Source organism: Agrilus planipennis, unplaced genomic scaffold, assembly GCF_000699045.2.
Source record: "Agrilus planipennis isolate EAB-ADULT unplaced genomic scaffold, Apla_2.0 scaffold190, whole genome shotgun sequence".
NCBI classification, from domain to species: domain Eukaryota; kingdom Metazoa; phylum Arthropoda; class Insecta; order Coleoptera; family Buprestidae; genus Agrilus; species Agrilus planipennis.
This window is the reverse complement of record NW_020442444.1, coordinates 513,448-526,016: the sequence shown is the minus strand read 5'-3', so window position 1 is coordinate 526,016 and position 12,569 is coordinate 513,448. Positions and strand designations below refer to the sequence as shown.

The window sequence follows — 12,569 nt, the reverse complement described above, 5'->3', positions numbered from 1 at the left end:
AGATTGGAAAACAATAACAACTTTATTATATAGTAAAGTACAACAGATATGAAATTTAAAAAGACAATATGACAATTACAAATAGACTTAGAATTAGTTGTCAGGTAATTTAGATTGATAACATCACAAATGAAAATTCAAGAAAAGTGTTTATAAAAAGGATCTTTCTCCCAATGTAGATCAATACACAAAAAAACTACTTAAGTTAACTAGTTACATTTTTAGGAGCGCCGCAATCATCATCGCCCAGGGGGTAGCGTCACCAACACTCAGAGTTTGCCAACTGTTATTCTTTTTAAGGGTAGATAGACTTTATCCCTTCGCGTTCCGGAATCGACTGACTGCGATCAGACTATCGATCCCCGTTCACGCGCTAAACTTTTTTGATGTATCAGTGATTATTTGTACATAGTTTAACATGGGTCATTCACTGTTTCTAGAAGTTTCTCTGGTTTAGCTGATTTAATGAAAAAATCCGACGAAGTCCTTATCGATGACTTCGCGAAGTACAATAATTTTCCCAATGACCAGAGCTATCGAACTGGCGTCAAATTCTGCTTGTAAATAGGTAATTGTTTTCACTTACTGCTTCGTTGCTGTGTAACGCCAAATACGCTTATTTTGCAAGTAAATGAACTCGATATCCGTTTTATGAATTTGAAAAGAATACCAACGTTATACTTATGAAATATTAATTGATTTTGAAATGTTTTGAAGTCTAAAATGGTTTTTTGAATATCCTTAAAACTTCACTGCGTGACAATATGTATATGTGTCTAACTAGCCCTTCATGCTAGAAAAGGTGTCCTACCAACCTATTTCGCCTATTCCTTTCTGACTTCCATAGCGTCCTTTGTTCTTCTTTCTTTTTTCATACCTCCTCACTATTAACCTTCTCTATCCACGGTATCTTCATCATTCGTCTGTAACACCACATTTCGAACGCTTCTAACCTTACATTTCCGTCACCCCTGCCATACATGTTTCGTATAGATATACACCATTAACAATCTCTTTCGAATTTCTAAATTAACCGTTCAAGAGCACAGAAGTGCCTCCTTTTTGTGAAACCCTTTTCATCCAGAATTAATTAACTTCCTAGAAACCGAACAGCAGCGACTTCTTCTAAATTTTTGTCTCCTACCTTTATATTCGCTCTTTTCCTACTTTTTCTTTGTTTGCAGGCCAATATTTTTGTTTTACTTTTATTTATTTCCGTACTATATTGGTTTATTATTACCGATTTCATTATATTTATCTTTAACTCCTCTTTGTCAGATGTTAATACTGCTATATCATTTGCCAATCTAAGCATACTAATCTTTTGTCCCTGTATATCTATCTTTAAAGTTGTCCTGTTTTTAATTATGTTTATCGCGTCTTCGAAAATAAAAAGTAGCGGTTACAGTGTGCATCCTTGTCTGATTCCCTTTCTACTTCTCTACATTTCTGTTCAAGTTTTATTACTGTATGTTACTCTTTTTACAAATTATCTTCCGCCATGGAAGTTAAGCTAATTGTTCTACGTTTTTCGCATTTATATGCGACTCTTTTTTGGTGTGGCTACTACCATATTCCTTTGATAGTCCTCCGGAGTTTTCCCCTTCATGTGTATTGGCTAACTAGTTGGCGTATTGTAGCTCACCTGTCTCTACACTATCTTCCTTTTCCTATACATCGGAGTTGGCCAACAAGTCCGATCGCGAGGCCAAGTTTGATCGATTGTCAATTTTAATTATGCACTCATGCCTAGCTGGAATGGACCATATATTGAAATGCAGTGTATAAACATAGTATCCACTTCACACCCCTCCATCCCCCTTAGACGGCGCCTATGACAACAAGCTAATCGCGATCCACTTTTAAAGATTATCTGTGGAATATTCCTGCCCCAGCATTTGCCTAAGTGATTCAAAGAAACCACAGAAAACATGGACCAAGGCAGGGCGCACCCGGAATCGAACTGGCATCCTCCCGAATGCTAAGCAATGGTCTAAATCTCAACGCCACGCCGCTCGGTCACTTTTAAGATTTTTTTTTGTTTTCGTGGAAGAGGGGAAATCTTCAAAAGACACCCAGCCATCCGTACGACTGGGTAGTGTCGCATTCCCGAGGAAGATGTCCTCGGACCTACTGACTAAAACCCCTCCACCTCAGCCGTTATAGGACCTGTCAATTTAGGTCCCCTTCAGCCACACTTTTAAGATGAAAAGTTGATTTTATATATAGAAAAGTTGGCCACCCCTGCTATACCACTTCTAACTCTTGACGTGCGTATAGATTATTTCCACCTATCCTTCTTCTTTACACCTCATATCAATCTCCTGCACCTTAGCTGCTTTAAGACACTTTCTACATATTTCCCACTTTATCATCTTATATCTTTTTTGACCTTCTTCGTGTATTTCCCCCCTATTTCTAGTAATCTTGCAATCTCGTTGACTCCCTCAGGGGGTGACAACAGCGACATTTTTTCCTCATTGATTTGAGGTGATCTCATTCATTCACTAATACATTGAATTAACCCTACACAAAAATTCAAAGCGTCTGACTGCATATAATATGATACTGGCTTTTTTCGTTCTCGCTTTTAGTTTCCGTGAAAATTGACAACTTTTCTGTCGACATGACGCGACGCTGTGCGACGCGACGAATTGGAACGCAAATTACTCGTGTAATCATAATTAGTTTACGACGTTAGAGCTCTCGAATATCGCACTTCAAAAGTGCCTGATCGTCAAAGGTTAAATTACAAGGGCTGCCGCTTCCTTCCCTACAATCGAATCGCGTTATTTCTCTACCTCTCTCTCGTTGTAAGGTTGCTAGGGTAGCGAAGTGATTTTATAGGAAACCTTTTTGTACGAAATAAAAATAGTAATGCGAGAAAAGGCAATTATTGGCATAGGTACCTAAAGATGATTAATAAAGAGGAGTAAGCGAATAAAATCGGTATTGTTTATTTCTAGTTTCGATTTCTTCACCAAAAATTGTAATCCCAATAAAATCATGTCGGTAACATACACTAGGTTTCCGGAAAAATTAGAGGAAACGAAGGTATTTGAAAAGGAAGTGGATTGCGCCATCTTGCACCACTCAGTGATATACTTAAACAAGACGGTCATGACCTTAGCAAAAGCCCTAACTATCTGAAAATGCGGAGAAAACGAATAATGCCATTTTTTTTTAAGACGAGAACATTTTGCTTCCTTCTAATTAAATGTATTGTAGCGAACACGAGCGCGTTTGTGTGCGATGGGACACACGTGTGCGTGACAGGCTTATCGATTCGCCGACGTTCCGCGGATGCCTTTCTTCATGTGCGCCGTATTTGTAAATGCGTGTGTTGTACCTGCGTTCTGGGAAAGCAGTTAAACAGTTCAAAGAAAAAATAAACTATCCGGATGCTTCCAGAAGGTTCTCGAAGGTAAACAAAAGAGTATTTAAAGGAAGAGACGATCGCCGAGAAGAGAAGAAATAAATTGACCGTTGCAACAGTGAATCGAGAAATAAATTGACAGAGATAGCAGTGAAATAAATAGCGCAGTGAATAGTGACATATCAACATTAGTGTAAATAAATAGTTTTTGTCGTTATCAGCCTTAGAAGTAATTTTGTTAAACCCACGAACATTACAGTATTTTATGCATAAATACATTTTAAGTAAGTTTTAAGTTTTAGCAGCAGCTCATTTAGCAACCTAAAGGAGATTCGGAACGAGGAGAAACTGAAAGAATCTTGACAGAGTTGTACAGTATGTGTAGAATTTAAAGGTGGCACTAATACCAACAATTTTTTTTATATTCTGATGATTTATCGTCTGTCATCTTTATTGTGTCAGTAAAGCAGTCATAATTGTTTTATTTACAAAAAAAAATTAACACTTCTATTTAATTAAAATGAAAAGTAGTTTTTAAAGGTAAAATTTCATAGCCTGGCACTAGGTGAGTAAAATTCGGATAAACTAAGCCCTCTGTCGGAAAAATCCAGTAATTGAGAATAATTATACTGGTATTGAGACATTGAGCTAAGTTCTGGCAGCACTGAAACATACTCTTTTATTTTAAATATTGAGATTACCTCACGGAATACATGATATTTATAGTCTTAACAATATACAAAATACACAAATTACGCTATTATTATTCCGCTGCTCTATATCTTATTTTCTTTACCTTTCTTCACATACCTTCACCTTCTGCCTCCTGTGTTTCTTCCTTTCCTTTTTTATATAACATTTCTCATCGATTCCGCCTGTCTCTGTGTTTCGTTAGATCTTTCATTGTTGTATCTGCTCTGGTGTCTTCACATTGTATCATTACATGGTCTACCGTTTCTAGTGCATTCAAGTACATTTTACAACTTTGTTCTTATTGTCCATCCAATACTTGCTATATTTCCTTTCGTTGCCCATTTTGGCATATAATTGTTCGACCAGCTTATATATTTTGAGGTGTAAATTTTTGTAGTTTTCTTTTTGTTTCCTTTTTATATTCTTTTCTTCTAGCCTTTGACCATATTATCTCTTCTTTCTATCCTGACTTTCATTTCCTGATCTATTTTCGATGCCTTGTTTTCTTCCATTCTTCTCTTATCGATGTTTTCTGCATTCTATTCTGTTTTTTCTGTGAGCTTCTTTATTATTTTTTTTTTTTCATTCGCTCCGTTAAAACCAACATTTTGGGAAAATACTACTCGCGTTTTCGCGGAAAACAAGTATTTTCAATACTAAAACTTCCATAGAATTGATTTCAATGCAACTGAATTCAATTTCATTCCGATGAATGGTTCACTTATTGACTGATTCCATCAAAGTAACGAATAATTGGTTAACTATTTAACGCTGCATCGGGCTTTCATATTTTTCTTTCAATCGAAGTGTGGCAACAAACGTTTATATATTATTAAAATGCAATTACACCCCTTTGCCGACTAATGTGACGTTATAAACCGTATTTGTAATTTAAAATTATTAATGCAATTGTGTGAAATCCGCATGAGGCAATAATTGTTGTGTATAAACGGACGCCCCGCGAACTATTTATCCAGTTCAACGGCGTAACTTTGTGTTTAATATTAATAACACAAATATATGTTAAACTCTTAAGTACGCAGGTTTATTTATGGGCCACCAATTCTGCTCACGCATACATCAATTCATTTGTTTGCATGCTATTATATACACATACCTATCAGCAGTTTGTGTGCTGCCGCAAATGTTTCTTTTGAAATCCAACAATTTGTGTTAATGTGGTTTTAGTATAAACTGTTCCTGAATTTATCTATCTGTTATTGCTTGCCATTAGTTTAAAGTTATACGCCAAATGGTTCACTGGCTAAAGAGTGTTTTTGTGAGAGTTGAGCTAAGAGGAAGCATTCGTAGATATTGAGAAAAAAAAAGAAAAATAACGCAGGGTCGATAGCAATAACTTGAACATTTGAAAATTGCGGTAAATATGTAAATAAACAAATGATCAGGCAGGATTTATATGCATATAATAATGATAATAAACAAACAGGCAAAAAAAACTGAGGAAACATGAATGAACCAATAAACAATTGTGTTTTTTCGTAAATTATCAAAAGTGTAAACTTAATATAGGAAATTGGGTCACTTCAATAATTTTCGAATGTGATATCTCTAACTAAAGATAATCACTATTTACTAAATAAAATATATACAAAACTATATACAAAAATTAATTTGGCGGTAACAATTGGTCGGTTGGCTGGTACTGTCTCGGCGAGACAGCTTGGTTGCTCTACTCAAATTCAAAAGTACTGACTCACTGGCAAAAACTGGTACTCCGACTTTCTCCTTTGGTGACAAAAATCTGTAATGGGGATGAAATTCTTAGAATCTTTGCCGTTAAGATACATACACATTCAAACAGTCATAAAATCAGGTACAAAGTGTTATTTTGTTTAGCTTAAAGAACGTATTTCTTTTGCTTCAAAAATGAAAGAGGAAAAAATCGGAATATTTGAAAATAAATATGGTGTTAAATTTTGCTTATTACTACATTCAGGAATTAATAATAATATACATAAAAAAGGTAAAATACTGCCGAACAAATTGCACCCAATTTATAACCTAAAACCGAATGTCCTATTCTCTTATGTCGTTATAGGGTTCTGCCTTTTATTACTGTTTTGGTTATGAAAAACTGCGGACATCTACTATTGAAAACATCTATAGTTTCTAATGTACGAACATTGCTAATGTAGGGAATATCTATGATTCTGTTTGCAATTCAAACTGTTGCAACTATCTTCTCGGTTAATAGCACTTTCTGGAATTAGCTAACTATTGAGACGTCTACCTAAACGATGGAGCTAACTAATACGTCCACTTCAGATGTCCAGGATGCGGCGGTTTAATCGGAATTTTGAATTGAAAGTCGACAATATTTTGACGTATTAGTAAATCAATACACGGTTTTAAAGACATAGGTACGATGTAATAGTGGCTGTGAATGAATTATTTAAATAAAATGGAAGTGGTACTGACAAAACAGTACTGTATGAAAATAAATAAAAGTAAAACAATAATAAAGGCATGCAAGGGCAGAAAAAATAGGGAAAGAGCGAATGTAAAGATGGGAGATGAAAAATTAGAAGAAGTGGCTGATTTCTAGGAAGTCAGATAAGTTAGGACGGAAGGAATAGTAGGGATATAAAGGAAAGGATAGCGCAGGGTCGAGTGGCCTTCAATAAAAGGAAGTCACTTCCATGCTCGCGAACGGTTAATTTAGAAATTCGAAAAAGATTGTTAAAGGTATATTTGGAGCGCGGCGCTGTACCGGTGCAAAACATGGACGGTGGGCAATGCGGAAAAGAAAAGGTTAGAAGCGTTCGAAATGTGATATCACAGGCGAATGGTGAGGATACCGTGGATAGAGAAGGCTGAAAATGAAGAGGTATTAGAAAGAATAGGAGAATAGAGGACTCTTTGGACGTCAATAAAAAATAGGCGAGATCGGTTAGTAGGACACCTTCTCAGGCATGAAGGTCTAGTCAGAGACATAATAGAGGCAGAAACAGGAGGCGTAGGGGTAGACCTTGATTAGATTACTGTTCGCAAATAGTTAAGGATGTGAGAATGGAGTAACAGTGGAGGTGCGTGTCCAACCAGTCTTAGGGCTGACGACCTTATGATGATATGATTTGTATCATCGTTCTTGATTAGAGGGTAAATCAATAAAAAGTAAACATCCGTATAATAAATTATGTAATGCATTTATAATAATGTGAAATCAACCGTTAGATACCAGATTTAGACGAATTTTTGCTACTTGGAAATGACCACATGGGAACAGTAACGGGACGTTTCAGACAAAAGACTTTCGGGTGTCCTCATGTATGTCATTGCCCAAAATGTCAAAGGAATGAAAATAGCCATAATAAGAATGAACGGTTTTTTTTCGAAGAAAGTCCTCGTGATATGTACCCAAAAGCATCTCCAGATAAATTTAGATCTAACATTTCATAAGTTTGTGTGAGGATGAGCTTCAATAAGGAAAAATTATCTTTTTCTGTAAATTCCGCATTTTTTACGGGAATTTGGTGAGAATTTTTATAACGTTCGCGATTTATTTATAATTGGAATTACGGAGATCGCCATTCCAGCATTCATGTTAGGTAGTACGCATTAGGGGCAATCAAATTCGGTAGTTTCCACTATTTAATTTAAGGACGAACGATAAAACCACTTCATGCTATTCATCTTCGACAACAGTCTCATCTAGGGTTGCCACCCGTACTTTATTATAAAGTATTGTACTCTATTTCGACTGTGCGTACGTTATATTTTACAAGACACATAAAGTACGCAAAAGTACTTTGTTTAAGGCCTTAAGTAAACATCGTAATTTTGTAGGCGATTATTCGAAATTCACAGTATTTTTACATCAATAATATTGCACAATACAATATTTTTGAGAATGTTTCTATGTTTCTGAACGCTAGTTTCATTCAATATAAAAACGATTTAATTAAAAGAAAAGAAGACAAGTTTTACGGCTTTGTGACCATGAAGAAAATCGAATCCATGGAACAATCTTCACCTGGAATAAAAGCAAGATTGTATAAAAACTTCAATTTGTTTATAGAAAAAGCAGTATGCTATTTCGAAAAATGGTTCAACCACAATTACTGAAACTATAAATATGGAAACAAAACTTAATTATGATGCCCTTTCCAATGAAGTGAACCATTTAAATCAAATTAGGGAAAAAATTTGTAACAGCAGCATCACTTTCAAAGAAACATGCACTGCAGAAAAATGGCAAGCCATATTTACGGAACAACCTGATTTCCCAAATCTGTTCAAAGTAGTGTCACTTTTGCTGTCCGTTCCGGCCACTTCAGCATTTACAGAAAGAGTATTCTCTGTTATGAACGCAAAGTGGCGGGACGACAGGAATAAAGCTTCATTAAAACTAATTAAAAATGGACTTTTAGTTTACTTAAATGTTTAGAGGCTATTAATATATTTAAGAGCGACAGCAATTTGTTAGTGGCTGCTAGGTGTAACAAAAAATATGTTTTTAAAAACAAAAAATAAAATACTTTATTTTTATGCTGAGTACTTTTTTTTTAACCTTTTAGTCGAAAAATACTTTATGTAAAGCTTGAAAAGGTGGCAACCCTAGTCACATCCGTCTAGATTTGGACGGGCTATAAGATGTTGTACTTTAAAAATAGAAGATTTTTTAATGAAGTTCAAGAACTTTGAACGCAATGTTATCCTCTTAATTAATTGAAAAGATGACACGAATATTTATTCCGTTTCAAGAGATGCCGTTCATGAGAATCCAAAAATTACATTTATTTTTAACAGTGACTTTTTTTTATTAGTAATAAAGTTCGGAGATGCTCCTATAAAGTGTCATTTCATTCTCGGCTTTGGAAATTTATCTTATTTTCAACAAAACCGAGTTAACAACGTCTGATAGAGGAGGAAGATTTTTCCGCAGTCAATTTCTTGGTCATTCATCCAAAATCTAATAAAAGGGAATTGTATTATCGATATCGAATTTCTTGGTTGCTTTCATTGTTGAAGGAGTATAGATACGTCAGAGGTTCTTCACTCTTTTACTATTATCTGACACCGGACTAAACGAAATTATTTCAAAGGTAGAAGTTCAGATAAGTTTCTTATATTATTATCATCTTTACAACTTCGTTACTTCTGTAATGTAAGAAACAATTTTTTTAGGAGTAGTAAGACGATTTTAGATTCCTAGGAAGTCAGATAACTCAGGATGGAAGGAGTAGTAGGGATATAAAGCAGAAGATAGCGCAGGGTCGTGTCGCCTTTAATAAAAAGAAGTCACTTCTATGCTCGCGAACGGTTAATTTAGAAATTCGAAAAACGTTATTGAAGGTGTATGTTTGGAGTACGGCATTGTACAGGTGCGAAACATGGACAGTGGGCGCGGCGGAAAAGAAAATGTTAGAAGCATTCGAAATGTGGTGTTATAGGCGGATGATGAGGATAACGTGGGTAGAAAAGGTTAGAAATGAAGAGGTATTAGAAAGAATATGAGAACAGAGGACTCTATGGAAGTCAATAAAAAATAGGCGAGATAGGTTGGTAGGACACCTTCTCAGGCATGAAGGTCTAGTCAGAGACATATTAGAGGCAGAAACAGGAGTTAGGAGGGGTAGAGGTAGACCTAGATTAGATTACTGTTCGCAAATAGTTAAGGATGTGGGCTGTTCTAGTTTTAGGGAAATGCGAAGTTTAACTCAGGATAGGAAAGAGTGGAGGTACGTGTCCAACCAGTCTTAGGACTGACGACCTTATGATGATGAGGATGTAAAATGCGTTAATAAATTGGTTATTAATACCGTATTAGAATATTAGTAAATAAATAGTTCACAGACTTCGCATATTACGTAAGTATCAGAAAAAATGTGTAAACACGATCTGATTTTTTTGAAGCACCTTTACACGAGCCGCTCTTGATAATCATTACAATTTGTATCATGATTTGTATTAGTGGGCAAATAAAAAAGAAGAAATTCGTAAAATAAAATAAACTTGCAGAGCTGAATAATACAAAAGTTGAAATTTCTCGTTAAAAACTATGTTGAGGCGAAGTTTTTCTTTTACTTGAAAATAACCAGATGGTAATCTAATGGTTGTGACCCATGTAGGAAAGTACGATTGGGTTAGGTGTAGACCAAAGTTGGCTTGCCAATCATGAGCTCTGGCACACAGACTCACGCACAGACTCATACAGATTGAGACACACAAGGAACAGACCCACAAGATTCAGACTAAGACCATGTAAAGCGAAGAGGTTCACAACATCAATCGGACTCACTTCGATGTAAATAGTGTAATTAATGGTGTACAGCAGATGTAATTTCAATATATAATTCCACAAATCAAACGTCTATGCGTTCTTATATTTTTATTTCTTTGCTGACCGCTCCAGAGAGATTAACACATGATTATGATGATATTTATTAATCATTTTTAAATCCACGTTCAATAACCTTTATTAATAAAAAAAATAATTCGGATTTTTTAAATAGTTTCTTATTTTCCTTCAAAATCAACTATTTGAACAATACTATTAATGTCTCTTTAGTTAATACAAAATAAAATATTGAATGCAGTATTTATTTAATCATTTTGAATGTCATTTTATTTGAATTTAAGCATAGAAAATAAGTCCCCGGTCAATGTAACTTAATCCAGAGCTGGTCCAAGATTAATCAGCCGATGGTAATATGGGCAATTTTGGTTCAGGTCTGGGACAAAGAAAACTATCCACTCGTGGTAGATCAATTGTATTCCTTACTTGGTCCAACCTTGGATGAATTACGTCATAAAAATCATAAAAAGGGAGAAAAAAGAGAGGTCGGTATTTAAAATCTCTAAATCGTTCGGTCTATAGTTTCGCGATTCATTTATGACGAAAAGCGTGTTGATAGAATGTAAAATAATGCGTCATTTATATTAATTTGTTAGTCGAAACAAGCCCAGATCGCAGATTAGGTATTATTCAATCGTCGAATGTTTATCCTTTATGTGTTTATTTATATTTACTCCAAAATATCAAAAATAGAAGCTCTTGCTAGTTTCATCTTTTAATCAGGCATCAAATAGTAAATTGATCGCATTTATGGCGTTTAACACAATTTATTATCGTGTTTTTATAATCATCAATCCAAAAGCCGTTTTGACCACGGTTAACTGAGTAATGGACTTACACACAAGCGTTCATACACTAGACGACTAGACCATTATTATATGTATTAGCAAGTGTATGATTATTGAGTAAAATATTTTTCTTTGTAGTTCATGGTTATGAGAGTACATAATGACAAGCAATAAAAAAGTGGCTCAGGCAATAAAATAAAGTGTTATCTACCGTTATATTGCTTCCGTGCAATTTATTTAATACCTGTAAGAGGAAGGACGTAATACGATGATTATACTTCGGTTAAGGTATTGTATTGTTGTAAGAACAACGGATACGTAGTGTATATACATATATGTGTCGTGCCAAAAGAAAAGACGTAATAATGCCTTATGGCTTTATGACGAAGGCGGTGGACGCGAATGGTTTTTGCAGGATGTCGTGAAACTTTTTTACGGCGGACGTAATTGCGAGCTCTAAAAAAGATTTTTTTAATAAAAGTGTTCGTCTAATAAAGCTGCTTACAAGTTGTTACTGTAATGGCCCGTAGATAATCAGAACCCCTGGAGATGACCCGCCGTCCACAGTGTCGTAAACGGGCCTCAAACGGACTAATAGAAACTTAAAGACGTTGTAAATTTTTCACTATCAGATTCAACTTTTGCCGATAAAAAAAATGAATGCATTAAAATTTACACGTGACACACACAACAACGCCACCTGTGCTCTACATGACAGACACGCAAGTTCATAGGTTATAAGTCTTTTCAATTTTAAATTATGTAAACGTTTGAGAAAATTGGTGCTAGGGACCTCGCACATGGACTGCGGAATAATATACGGAAGGCGTATGAAGTGTGTTATAGTGTAGGAGAGTGAAACTCAGTAGAAGGAGGATGGTTGGTGTTCAAACATAGTGTTGCAATAAATCTCTGCTCTGTAGTTACAGAAGTTCCGCATGCTTTTTCACATCCGCTTCTGCATCTGGTCCCGCATATTTTTAACGAAAGCTTACTGGAACTTAACAAAATCTTATTTCCCATCTTTCTGAAAATCAATATATTGGAACAATAAAACAAGTCGTAAAAGTTTATTACTTTTATCTGTTGACTGATTGTTTGACATGACCGTTATCAAAACACAATTTAAATGGAATTGTTTGTTGGAGCATTGCATGTTGGGAACTTACCTGCATCAGCTTTCAGCAATCCCCCTGCAACATTCATCATCATCATAAGGTCATCAGTCCTAAGACTGGTTGGACACGTACTTCCACTCTTTCCTATCCTGAGCCAAACTTCGCATTTCCCTAAAACTAGAACAGCCCACATCCTTAACTATTTGCGAACAGTAATCTAATCTAGGTCTACCTCTACCCCTCCTAACTCCTGTTTCTGCCTCTAATATGTCTCT

The 12,569-nt window shown here is 35.4% G+C and overlaps 1 protein-coding gene across 3 annotated transcripts in view; it reads left to right on the top strand.

Annotated features, from left to right (window-relative positions):
• Positions 1-12,569, top strand: part of LOC108738328 (heterogeneous nuclear ribonucleoprotein C) — a 339,083-nt gene that overhangs the window by 97,041 nt on the left and 229,473 nt on the right. The window lies entirely within an intron of this gene.